The sequence below is a fragment of the Cupressus sempervirens genome, chromosome 10 (genome assembly GCF_028749045.1).
Source record: "Cupressus sempervirens isolate cs-2001-9-10 chromosome 10, ASM2874904v1, whole genome shotgun sequence".
In the NCBI taxonomy this organism is placed as follows: Eukaryota; Viridiplantae; Streptophyta; class Pinopsida; order Cupressales; family Cupressaceae; genus Cupressus; species Cupressus sempervirens.
In genome coordinates, this window is record NC_143127.1 from 725,850,560 (window position 1) to 725,861,685 (window position 11,126).

Here is an 11,126-nt window from a genome sequence, read left to right on the forward strand (position 1 = left end):
CATGTTCTTCAATTTTTTCACCTAGACCTTTTCTAGCATTGACTATTTCATGAATTCTTAAGAAATATATTGAAATATTTTCATCTTCATTCATTTTCAAATTATCAAATTGTGTTTTGAGAGTTAACAATTTTGACTCTTTAACCTTTTCATCTCCTTGATAAATAGTTTCCAATTTTTCCCAAATATCATTTGCTGATTTATAGTAGACTACTTTAGCAAACAAATCTTTGGTGAGACCACACATCAAAGCATATCTTGCCTTTTTATCTAGTACATATGTTAGTTTATCATTAGCATCAGTAGGTACTATTGGTGGGATAGTATACTTTTTAATAACAACATCCCACATTCTTACATCTAAAGAATGTATAAATGCCTCCATTGTTACTTTCCAGAAGACATAATCATTTCCACCAAACAGTGGAGCCTTGTTAAGGGAAACCCCTTCAACTTGTGCCATAACTTCCAATAGAAAATCTCTAGAACAATTCCTAAGAGGAATCCTATGCTCTGACACCACTTGTTGGAAGCATTAGAGTTTTGAGGGATGTGGGGGGGGGCCTAAATCAGAACTCACTAATTCTACTTAATCAATTTGTAGATTCTAACTTTAAAGGTTCAAGAAATTGAATGCATTCAAAACTTACTCAAATAAATATCATTCACCATGCATGAATATGAAAACATTAACTCACAGAAGATAGAGACACGTATTTTGTTGAGTGGGAAACCCTCAAAATTCCTCAAAAAGGATTCGTCGTAGGGATAAAAAACCACTCCATGAACCTGTGATCTTTATTGAGCTTCAACTATTTTACAATCAGCAACAATAACTGCTCAGGGATTCAACCCTTTTTTTTGTTTTAATTGAATTACAACCTTATATACACATATAACTGTATGCAATATAATGTGCATCTATACATGAAAATAAGTTTATAATCAATCCTTCAGGTCAATCTTACAATTTCAAGATATTTATGGCTCTGTATTACATCATTGTATCACATCCATCCCTTCAGATTTTACAATGATCTCTTTAAATAGAGATGAGATTCAAATAAAATTAGTTATGCAAATAAACTGAACCAATTAGGGTCGTTTAAAAATGCCCTTATGAAATGTTTTTTTAAAAATAAACTTTTATCAGTTATGCCTCAGATTTCTTCATGCCTTTTGAAATACTAGCTTTATAAATAGCAAACTGTACCAGTAATTTCTTCAAACTTTCCAAAATAGTGCAATTTAAGAAACCCTCAAAAATGCCTTTTAAACAAATGAAATGTCTTCAAGAAAAATTTCCATTTTAGGGTTTGAACTAGAGACCCTTATTATTTTGAAATTTTATTTCAAAATGATACCAAGTTTGAAAATTTTCTTTCCAACAAATGATACTAGGTTTAGAGAAAAACTTCTGCATATTTACACAGGAACAAAAAAAACTTTGCCTGAAGATTTTCACAAAATCTTATTCTACCTTTTTTATCTTTTTCAAAACTAACTGAGAAATATTTCAGACTTTTATTCTTCTTTTGAAAAAGAATTTTGGACAAACTAAAACAAACATGCATGTTTCTTGTTTTTACCTTCATTGTTTTTGTTTTCAGTGAAACCCTTTGTCACTGTTTCGAGGACCTTTTTTAATTTCTCGTTGCCTCAGCCATACAATCATAGGTGAAACCAAAAGGTGAGAATTTTCAAAAAGAATTGATTAGAAACCCATCAAAACAATACTTCGTTTTGAAACAAGTTTTTCAAACTGTATTTCATATCCCAAATTTGTAGAGCCAGGATAAATTTTTCATTTTTGTAGCCAAAGAATATCTTAGAACAAACATTTTTCATAAATCTTTTTCGTAGCAGATCCTTTTCAAGTCTTTACTCAATGCAAAAAATATTCACAGAGAAACTTTCAACATTAAATAGAGAAGACAAAAAACCTTTTCACAATAACATTCGCAGGGTGAAGAAATGAATCAAATGCCCACAACCACAACTGTATTTTAATTTCCTTTTGATTCTTCCATAGTAACCTTACACCTAGCGAGAGTTAAATCACATGCAGTCTCTCATTAAATTCCACATACTGCTAGTGCTCAATTTTTAATAACTTTTTATTTTACTGCCAGTATTTTTACCTTGTGTCGTGTTTAAAACTTGTTTTTGTTTGGCCTTTGCCACTCATTTTATGTTTTCAAACTTGTCTGCCATGCAACATACTTCTTGTTGGAAATATAAATGGAGTAACTGAGAGGGGGGGTGAATCAATTACGAAAAAACCAAATCCATAGATTCCTTAGATGTCTTAAATAACTAGTTACCAATTTTCACTCTTCTGAAGTGAGCCCTGTTAGGAACTAACCTTGTTAAAGGTTACAAAACACATTGTTAGGTGTGACCTGGTTAGAGGATTTAATCACCCTATTAGGAGTGGCCTTGCTAGAGGTCTTTAGAACAATTTAGTTGAATTTTCCACCTTGTTAGAGGATTTGCAAAATGGCTATTAGACCAACTCTGTTAAGAGATTTAGGAATTACTATTACAATGGTGAGAAAGTAACAATAAGTGACCTGAATGAGATGCAAATAAACTTTGTTGATACAGATCTCTGCTTTGCTTCAATAGATCCTCACTGATTGAATACAACTCTACTTCTCCTCAAGGATATCTGATCCTTTTTCAAAATTTTCTTTACACTTCCTTTTTACACAATCAACTCATTTGCATACTTGTTCCTTACAATTAGAATCCACAACTTCACCTTTTATTTATACATTATTACAAATTGTCAAGTCAGCTTATTTAAAAGTTAAATTTACCAATAAACCATACATCAGTCGGCTACAAATATTACATTAAACAAGTAAACTTTATTTCCCAAAATAATGAAATCCTTCATTAGTTGACCATGCTCGGTAAACACTGCTCCAGAAAATGATTTCCAGTGTTAACCAAGTGAAGCTCAGTAAACACTACAAACTCTGTAAAATCCTTTGAAGATCGAGTGAACTCGGTAAGAACTAACTTTCTTTTGCTGACCTTGCTAGCTTGGTAGAAACTAATTTTTGCCATAGAAGCCTTCAGTGCCCGAGTGAGCTTAGCAGAAACTGTCTTCATAGTGTAACCTCCAAAAATGCTCGATAGACTCTGTAATTCACTTTGCTAACCTTCTGAGCTCAGTAGACTCTGTCTTTTTCCTTGCTGACCAATTGAGCTTGGTAGCCTCTGTCTGATGACTGATATGACATTTGTGTAACATCAAAGAAAACACACAATTGAACAATTGTATCCAACAACTTGCCACCTATCAAATTCAATCTTGCCATGTCATATTTTCCATGTTTTTCAAACTTTCATTTTGCCAACTTTTGAATATGGTTAACAATACCTAACATTCAGAGATAAGAGCCAAGTAATATTATCTTGTTGATCAAGTAGAAATACTAGTTTTTCATCAAGGATATTCTGTAGCAATGCAGTTTTCTTAGTGGAAATGGAGAGAGGAGATATATTTCAACATACTTTACCTGATTTAATATCCACTCAATCTATGCAATGATCAAGCTTTATGCACCATAAATCTAAAGCAACATGATATACACCTTTGAGAGCATCTAGTGAGCAAATCGGTTGGAATCCATTCCAAGAGTCCAACAAAAAAAATTAATAGTATCACCTTTATGAACAACCTAAGAGATATATTGGGTGATAATATGTCATGACCCCCTAATAAAATTCCACATTTCTCAACCAAAGGGTGGGTCAACAAGATTGAATATTCTACTAGGCTCCACAAAGTCCAAATATTTGGCTTTCGTTCATATATTCCATAATGAATTTAGCCTATCATATAATTGTCAAACTAATTTGGCCCCAAAATCCAAATTACATTTTGTCAAATACAAAGAAATCCATCCTACCATAAAATTTATCTTCTATCATATTACAAATAGACACCAAATTAATGCATCTCTTCTCATCTAGATTCTATAAGAAATTTATAAAAATCCTGTCAATTTGTTTAATGATAGAATGTGATTTTTTTAGGATAACAATAAAGTAGTTCAGAATAGCTGCTAAAAAAGATTGAATCAATGTCAAGTGACCAACAAAATAGAGCCACCTAACTTTCTAGCATTTTTTGCCTTAAAATGATCTGCAATACTCCACCAATATCGGGCTTTATTAGTATCCATAAAAAGAGGTATACCTAAATAAGAGCTATGTAGTTGTGCTTCTTGAAAGTATAGAATACTAATTAGTTTATTCTTCAAAAGTTGATCAATATTGAAAATGATAACACAGGATTTAGAAAAGTCTACTTTTTTATTTGAGACTAGCTCATTGTCCTATAATAGTTTCTTGACATGATTAATTTCTTATAGATGGGCTTGACAAATAAGGAGAGCGTCATCAATGAAAAGAGAATCAATGGAGGAGAATTGAGTGTTGGGAATAAGAATGCCTTTCCATAAACTAGCAACCTGATATGCAGTAATCGAGTGACTTGAATTTTCCAAGGCAACAATAGGTCTCCTTGATGAATGCCATGACATCCATTAAATGAATTTGTATAAGAACCATTGATGAATACTGGGATTTTAGCACCTTTTACACAACACAAAACCCATTTACACAATATATTAGAAAATCCAAATCTACTTAACACTTTGAAGAGGAAAGGTCACTTATCTTTGTAGTAAGATTTCATTTTATCCAACTTAATGACACATATAGGTAACTGAAATTCTTCAATGGAATGCAAGACTTCATGAACCAACGAAGCACCATCAACAGTCTCTCTCCCATGAAAAAAACCACATTCTTTGGGAAAAATAATTTTACAAATTAAGAGTTGCAGCCTTAGATAGATAGTCTTAGTGGAGATTTTATATATAACATTACACAGAGAGATAGGTCTAAAATCTGCAAAAGAGGTTGAAGGTTTAATTGTAGGGATTGGGACAATCTTAGTACCATTAAAATGAGAGAGAATTGATCCACTCTTCCTAGATTCCTAAAGAGAAAGCAATAGATCAAAACCAACAAAGTCCAAAATTTTGTGAAAAAAGAGTGTTGCAAAACTGTCTGTCACTCGATTAATACAAATACTTAGTCGACACTATATTTTCTTTCCTTATAATATTTCTCAGTCAACTCTAGAATCACTTGGCATCAACTTCAAGTTCATTATTCTAATGCTCTTTTTCTTGGCCAAGCCTATGCATTTTCTCAAGTTAAGATATGATTTAAACAATCACTTGTCCTATTAAAGTCTAACTAATCAAGTTCCCATTGTTGTTCCTCATAACTCAACCTTTTCTCTAGATCCTTTTGTAGCATTGTTCTTATCATATCCTCTTCATCAATAATCTTGATATGACACTATACTCAAATAGCAATTATCTTACTAATAAGGTTTGATATCAATGACAACATCAAAATTGTCTCAATTGTAATTTCCAACAAAGGTCAACATCTATCTCACTATTAAATAAGTCTACCATTGTATCCCTTTCATAGCCTAGGGTTTGATCCAAACTATCCTCTAGATTTTTTAACTGGTCTTCGATTTCTAAAAGAGCAAGATTTTTGTGTAAAAATTCCACTATGTATACTTCTTGTGTCTATTTCTCCTTGACATTCTTAGACATAGAGTTTCATTTGCCCTCATAATTCCGTGAACTTGCCAAAACACCTTTCTTACAATCCTTCAATGGTGAGGGAAATGAAAGAGGGGATTTTAAAGACAAAAGTGAAGCTTTCCTATTAGAGCAAGACTTTTGCATTAATTGTTGCTACTGATCCGAAGTTGAAATTACCTTACTAGTAAGGTTTTTAGATGAAATTTCTCTCAATTTATGGAGGTGGAGAACCAATATGTTTATAGATAAATAGAAGAAGAAAAAACATAAGACTTTTGAATGAAATTTTCAAAAAAGATTTATTATCTTTTTGAGTCATGTCACCGAATTGATGAGCCTCCACTATCTTTAAATAATTATCCCTATTCCTTGGAGATGAAGTATGTAAAGGAACTTTCTCTCTAAGAGGGAAAAAATCAAAAGTTAACAACCCAATTGGGATCTATAGCTTGGTTGGAACAATAATACAATAAAATCTTCACCACTTCACCATCATGCTATATAGTAAACTAATTTTAATGGTGAATAAGGAATAAATTATTGAACATATAAATTACCAACACATAATTGTTTGGTTCTCCTCTGTTGACATACCACTGCTACTAGCTTATATATGTTATATAATACATATATTGAAGGTGAGAATTCTCAAGGCTTTAGTTTAATAATTGATTAAAAACTACACGTTATAAAAATTAAAGCCTTGATAACTCCTACCTTCAACCCAATACCATCAAATCATTTAGAATCATTATTTTAGTCAATATAATTTTGGAATTGTATGCCCTTTTTATATCAATCTGCATTTACATGTTATAAAATTTGTTTAATGTACCACACATTAAAATACTAATAAATTGTTTTGATTATATGAGATGCAATAATAAACTACTAAAATTAATTATTTGTACTTGCCATTAGGCTAAGTACTATTGAGATACTTTTTGGATTTTATGCTTCAACTAGTGATTAATTTTTTTGGTTTCTACGACTTTAAAATTAATTGATTTAAAAAAATTATCAAACTAATATGTTGCTAGCATAGATGCATGATTGTTAACATAACAATTTTAAAAAGTTATTTTTCTAAGATTTGATTGGTTGAATTCATTTAGCTCTTATATTGGCCGGGTGATTGTAAAACTAAAATTTTTTAATAGTTGATTTTTATTAAGGTGAATATGATTCACTAATGTTTAATAATTTTAATATAAATTATTTGGTTTAATTTTTTATATTTTAATATTGTATTTTTTATAATATAATACTTGTCATTCAATTAAAAATATTAAAAAGATATCTTTCATATATTATATAATAGTTTAAGAAATACTATTATATACTATTATTATAAAAATATTATTATTTTCATATTTTAATATATTTCTAATATAATATTATCAAATTACAATAGAATATATTCATAAATAATATATAAATTATAAATAATTATCTAATATTTTTATTAATTAAAATATTTTACAAACTATAATACATTTATTAAATTAAAACTATATTTATATAAAAGCTAAAGGCAAGTACTAAGCCACAATGTGGCACATGTTTTTGTTTGTGTTTATTAAGATGATTTCATTCACATCTAAAAAAAAATAAAACTAACTTTCAAGAAAATAGGAAGAAAAGATGCTTTGAAAAATTATAGTTAAGGAGAGAAGTAGTGATTGTATTTGATAGTTAGCGTTAAATAATATATAATCACTAAAAATAAAATATGTTTGATAATAAATTTTATCACACCAAAAAAAATTGTGTTTGATTTATAGTAGTTGATTAGTATTGTTTAAAAATATTTAGGGGTTTTTGATAAATAAATAATTTGTAATGTTATAATGGACTAAAATCTAGCGAAGAATAGTGCAATATAGAGGATTGTCCAAGAAAAGTGTTCGTATAACACACTTTTTTTTAAACCAATCACATTCGGAATAAATTTTATTTTTTAATTGATTAAATTGAAAAATATAAATTACAACTTAATTAAAAGTATGATCTTCCATTGACCTGTACCTTTCCCTCTATCACTATAACCCCCTCTTGAAAATATTTTATTAATATGTTTCATGTGACATGAAAGACATACATTTTCATTTATAATATATATTTTCCTTAAAATGCTTCCTCACACTAATTTTCAACCAATAGATCAAAATTAATGGATTTTAATTGGTTTCTTTAAGAAACTCTAAATACGTGAAAGTGTTGAAAGAAGTGCTTTAATAATATATATATATATATATATATATATATATATATATATAGATACATACATACATACATACATACATACATATACATATATATATACATACATACATACATATACATATATATATACATACATACATACATATACATATATATATACATACATACATACATATACATATATATATACATACATACATACATATACATATATATATACATATATACATACATATATACATATATATATATATATATATATATATATACATATATATACATATATATATACACATACATATATATATACACATACATGTGTGTGTGTGTGTGTGTGTGTGTGTGTGTGTGTGTGTGTGTGTGCACATCATTTTTCCAACAAACAACATTAACATCTTGTTTCATGGCTCTAATTCCAAAAAAGTATATACACAGACACACACACACACACATCATTTTTCCAACAAACAACATTAACATTTTGTTTCATGGCTCTAATTTCAAAAGACAATTTCATAATAACATCATTCTTCAACTAAAGCTTAAATAATTTTAGTTGTAAACAAATAAAATCTAATTTCGAGTGTGAATCAAATTTTTTTTAATTTGTGAAGGGCGTCCCAAGAAAATGTGCATTATTAGTACTTGCCGGTAGGCTAAGTACTATTGTGTCATTTTTTGGATTACTCATGTTAACTAGTTATTAAATTACCTCTATTCTACCAATAAAAATTCATTTCATTCCATATTTTTCTATAACTATTATGTTTATGAAGAAATACATGCCAATTTTTTAACTTTACAATTTATATATATATTAATTTTCTAGTTTTAATTGGATGAATTGATTAGAGTCTTATATTGGAATTTGTGAGTTTATGGGAAGTATTATTTTATAGAATATTTGTATTGTTTCTCTTATTTCTAATTTTTAACACATTTGTTATCTATTTTGTTCAAAGTGATTTTTGAACACTTCAATTATTGTATATAGATTTTACAATATAAAAATATATATTATAATAATATAATCAATCATTTATATTGCTTATTTTATAGAACTATTATAAATATATTTTTATTATAAAGAAATACATTGAAATAAAAAAAAATTAAATATTTTAATCATTTACTTTAATTATTTATTACAATTCTTAGGTGAGTGTTATTCCCTCCAATTCTTCAACTTTTGTTAAAGATTTATAGTACTTTGTTATATTAAAATAAATTTTATATTGTATTTATTTCACTCATCCACTACTAATATTTAATAAATAGTTCTTTCAATTATTATTATTTAAATTTTAATAATATATTATAAATTTTCAAAAAATAATATATTATAAAATAAAATTGAATACTTGTTTTTTCAAGTTATGTAGCATAGTACACAAAAAGTATTGTTTCAATTATTAATTAATATTTAATAATATATTGTCAAAGTATTAAAAATAGTATTCAACTTATTTCTTATGTATTATAATGCGTGAAGCTTATGTGAATTAATGTGTTGGTTACAAAAATTGATGCTTTTTAATTTGAACAATTTGCCACAACTACATGATTGTACAAAATCAATTATATATAAAATTATGAAAGTGCACATTAATATATTTGATACATATAATAAATATATAATAAAATTATAACTAAATTTATATCAAAATTAAAATTAATACTATTAAAGACAAGTACTAAGCCACCATGTGGCACTTGTTATATATGTTGATAAACTTCTCCATTAACATAAGACATTATTAGAGTCAAAGATCTTATATTTTTTATAGCCAAATCTATTTCTCCTTAGCATTAGTTTGTTATGTAGTCTGATTATTTCCATCACACACCATAAATCATTAAAGATAAGCATATTTTTTGCATTTGTATATCACTCTATCCAATTAAATTTTCCAAATAATGTTTACCCAATCAATGAAATAATAGATTGCATTGTGAACCCAAAACATGTTACAAAGAAATCAAGTTGTATAAATATTTATAAAAAATAAATTGAGTTCCTAGATAATTTGTTTTCTTGTGAATCTGCTCGAGTATTTACAAGCTTCATGCATAGATTTTTTCCAATTCTATAATTCCACTATTGGTCAAAAATAATATATATATATATTTCGAAACTGGAAAGTATTCACTGTTTCTATTGAATTATTTTTTCAAGAGAAGTAAATCAAATTTATAAAAGAGTAATCAATAATAGTCATAACTTACAATCCAAAACTTCCCAAATAGAAAACTAGTAGAGTACTTAAAATAAATAAACCAATGTTTAAAAAACCCGATCTAATAATTAGCATGGAGGAATTTCGAAGATCAAGTTTGTAACAAATCCCATCTAGGATGCAAGTACAATACTAACTTGATTGGACTTACAGAAGTAACCGTTTGTACATAGAAGTAGGATTCCTTGTTAAAAAACATAATGGATATTTTCTTTGGAATATTAGAAATAAAAAATAAATTAAAATAGAAAATAATAATGAAGTGAAAGCTCAAGCCATTCCATTTGAAATTCAAATTTGCAAGCTATTCAATACATGTTGAGCGTTCATCGAGGGAGAATTTTTATTATAATTATTTTTTTTAAAATAATCCATACAATGTTGGAAAAATATATTATTTATAATCTTTTGATATTAAAAGGAATACTAATTGTTTTATAAATGTTGCAACAACTATATAATGGATAATTTTTTTATATAGATACATTAACAAATGTGGTAATTGAAATGATGTATTATAAATTAAACATTAATCTATATGTGTTTTCAAGTAAAGGTCCAACATTAATCTATATATATTCACTCAAATAAATATAGTGTGCGTTTGAAATATGGGTATTTGCAATTACAACAAAATACCTAAATAAGTGTCAAGTAGTGGCTAGTATTTTCTAATAGTCAATTATAGTTTAATATAAGATAATTTAATAAAAATTAGTTTAAAAACATTTTATATTTTATAATATTAAATTACTAAAAATTAAAAAGTTGAAATTATATATTTAGAGATATTATTTTATTTATAATTTATAATATAGTGAAATACTTATTTATTAAGTTAATTGAATGTTAAGTTTTAAAGTAAAATAATTAATAAGTTTAAAGTTAATTTTGACATTGTTTTAATACAATTTAAAATGTTTAAAATAATTTTAGACATGTAAGTAATTAAAAGAACTAAATGTAATAGCACAATTACATTCTTTAATAAAAGGATTAAGAAAAATATAAAATA